This window comes from Sarcophilus harrisii, chromosome 2 (assembly GCF_902635505.1).
Source record: "Sarcophilus harrisii chromosome 2, mSarHar1.11, whole genome shotgun sequence".
NCBI lineage: Eukaryota > Metazoa > Chordata > Mammalia > Dasyuromorphia > Dasyuridae > Sarcophilus > Sarcophilus harrisii.
The window spans coordinates 241,053,770-241,057,335 of NC_045427.1; the positions used below are offsets into that span (position 1 = coordinate 241,053,770).

A 3,566-nucleotide genomic window follows, 5' to 3' on the forward strand; every position below is an offset into this window, starting at 1 on the left:
TTTTATTCATACCCTCTTTGGCTTCAGAGACTAAAGAGGGAATTCTGCAATAATTTTTAATCACCTTTGAAGCAGTGAATTGAATTTAAAGTGTTCCCAAGATAAATTGGAACATCTTCCTCACCTCTACTCTTTCAGGGACATGTCTTTTTTACATTGATGGCCCATGGCGGGATCTCATTAGTATGGGGACTTCCTACACTGGTAGAAATTGCAAACCATCTACATTCCATATCTTTTTATCTTATATGATTCCTGTCCTTTTCCTTTCATCAATCATCTTTGGAGAATCTATCTAAGACAAAGATCTTCTTTTAGGCATTTTGTCATTCTGTGAGTACTACTGCAACTTTTTCACTATTTGTTATCCAGTTATTTTTCTTGCTTACAAATATTTTTATTTAAATGCAATTTTCAAGGGTGGCAGATTTTAGATCTTTTTAAAGGTAGCAACATCTATGGACTGCATGCAGTTTTCAAAGGCAGTTATCTGTTTCTCTAACATATCTGTCCCAACTTAATCATCTTCAACAACACACTATATCTAGTGCCATATCCCACTGAATCTAGTTTAGAAGATTTCCCCAGACCAAGCTATCTGCCTGAAAGCTTTTGATACATTCCTCCAATTTTTCAATGTCTGCTTCATTTTTCCAAAGGTTTTCATCCAGTTAAGAGGGAAGACAGCAACAATTGCATGGAATTAAAAGAAAAAGTCTTTGATTCATGTTGAGCAAAGCATTCTTCTCTATGCTTCTCTACTTCTTCACTTTCCTCATCGCCATTAGATGCAAAGAGATCAGAATCATTACTATCTAAAGCTACCTGTAGCTCCATTACTTCCTGTAGTACCTTCTATATTAGCAGGCCCATACTTGCCCAAAACCTTTATTCTTGGCAGACTTGCCTTTTGCTTAAGATTTTTTTAATAGCTTTTTATTTACAAGTTATATGCATGGGTAATTTTACAGCATTGACAATTGCCAAATCTTTTGTTCCAATTTTTCCCCTCATTCTCCCCATCTCCTTCCCCCACCCCACCCCCATGGCAGGTTGACCAATACATGTTAAGTATGTTAAAGTAGAAATTAAATACAATATATTGCTTAAGATTTAATGTTATGTCAAAGGAAAACATAGTACAAGTCTACGGGTGGTAGGCCTGAGTCAGCTTCAAATATGCAATGTTAGACTACACTGACACATACTCTTCAAAGTCGTTCTTATCTGCCCAAAATCAGGGAGGTATTGCAGACTCATGGGTCTCTTGAGATCTAATAAGTTTGGGATAGGAAAGGAATGCAGTATACATGGAAGCACTGGCTGCTGGCTGGAAAATGGCTTATCCACTACTTTTGATGTGTGACCTGGATATCTCCTTTTCTATTTAAACATTTCTTGTGTAATAGAGATCTGGCATATATACAGATCCCATCAGTCTGCTCATGTGGTATCTCAGAATGGACAATGAAGAATGTTAGGTTGCTGTTACTGGGAGAATCATGATAATATGTGAGAGAGGTGCATATGTGGACATGTGTAGCTAGTTCAGGTTGACCTGTCAAAATGGCTAGGAGAAATGTTTTTCCACTGGCTGTGTAACCACAACTGTCAACTTTTTAAAAAATTTAAAACCAAATATAAAATAAGAAAAAACAAAATAGAAAAAGACAGAAAAGGAAAACAAAACATTGTTACCTCAGCAGAACATGAGGAAGGATTCAAAATATGTAACAATAAATTTCCATTTCGAGAAAGCATATATAATAATAGAAGAGATTATATTCATGACCGTCCATCTTTTCTTAGCTTCCTTGGAGGTTATTCTTTTGTTTTCTGCTGTGCACTTTTTACTTATCTTTTTTCTCCTTTCATTCCCCTTACCTCCCTCAAGCAGGCTACAGTTAAACAAGGGTATATTTATATACACATATATTTACACCCACATAAATACATATATGTATAATATATACATATATGTATAATATCTACATGCATGCCCACACATATAAACATTTACACATATGTATACATGCACCTGAAACTATTAATATGGATGAGATATTATGTAGATTTCTCTCTCGACTGAATCTTTGATTTTGAGATTACTAGCCCTACTTTTTTTTCTAATAAATTCTACTCCTTGTGGTATATGGTTGTGATGGAATAGTATGGTACAATAAGAAGGGAATGATTTCAGAAAAACCTGGAAAGACTGATATGAATTAATGCAAAATAATGTGAGCAGAACTTGTTACAATGTTTGTGTTTGTGTCTTATTTCTTATCCCAGACTCTTCTGCTTTAATTCTACTCAACTTGCCTTGCTATTATTTATCCTCCCCCCACCCCTGGATTCTCTTCTCATCTTCTCCCCCCAACCCTTCCCCTCCCTCTTTATCGCATTTCCATTCATCTACACACCTTATCCCACATCAGCATCTAAACACTTTCTTTAATCCTTTCCCATTAAGGTATGTAATACCTTGTCCTACAGCCATAAATCTACACACCCTTCTATACCCCACCTTATCATACTCCCTCCCTTCTTATTTTTTTAATCGATTTTGGAGGATTCTATATCTCTCATGTGATATATATGGTTCCCTATTAAACCCATGCCCAATGTGAGTAGTTTTTCAGAACTACCAGCTCCTTCCTCCAACAGTCAGCATTTTCATTTTCAAACCATCCTGGGTCAGTTTTGGCCTGTCCTTTGCTGCACTCATATTCGGAGGAACAAGATGATTGATTCCTTCCTCATTTCTCTTCAGATTGCTTTCCGGAGCTCCTCTACCATGTCCCCTTCTTCATCCTGAAGCTTCATCTCAACCTTGGAATTCGAACATTTGAAATACCTCCCACCCTTACAATTCCTACCTCTGATTGGATGGCTCCTTCCAGAACCTCCATTTAAGGAGCACTCTGAGGCCAGCTGTGTCTCATTCCTTTCCAGATTGGATTTATTTTATCAAGTCCCTGCCCCTGAGGTAACCTTTCCTCCTCAGCCTCTATCAGCTTCCTTTTATGTGCTATCTTCTCTATTACAATGCAACCTCCTTAAGAGCAGGGACTATCTTTATTATTTCTACTTACAGTCCTATTTCCAGCTCCTAGAACAGTTTGGCATATAGTAAGCACTTAATAAGTTCTTGTTAAAAATTGTGGTATATGGTTGTGATGGAATAATATTGTACAATAAGAAGGGAATGGTTTCAGAAAAACCTGGAAAGACTGTTATGAATTAATGTAAAGTGATGTAAGCAGAACCAGGAAATTATTGTTGTATGTAGTAACAGCAATATTGTAATGATGATTAACTGTGAAAGATTTAGCTACTCTGACTAATATAATGATCCAAAACAGTTCTGGAGGGCCATTATGAAAGATTATATCCTCCTCCAGAGAGAGAACTGATGATCTCTGAGTGCAAATTAAAGAATATTTTTTTCCACTTCCTTTATTTTTCTTTTCAAGAAGCACAGAAATCATCTGGGGTGACCAAAGTGATATGAGTAGGGGAGATTATATCTCCAAGGTACTGAGAAAAATATTTATACATTTATT

At 36.4% G+C, this 3,566-nt stretch overlaps 1 pseudogene; it reads right to left on the reverse strand.

Annotated features, from left to right (window-relative positions):
* Window positions 1-430: 430 nt before the first annotated feature.
* Window positions 431-2,826, reverse strand: LOC100925054 (annotated as a pseudogene).
* Window positions 2,827-3,566: the final 740 nt, after the last annotated feature.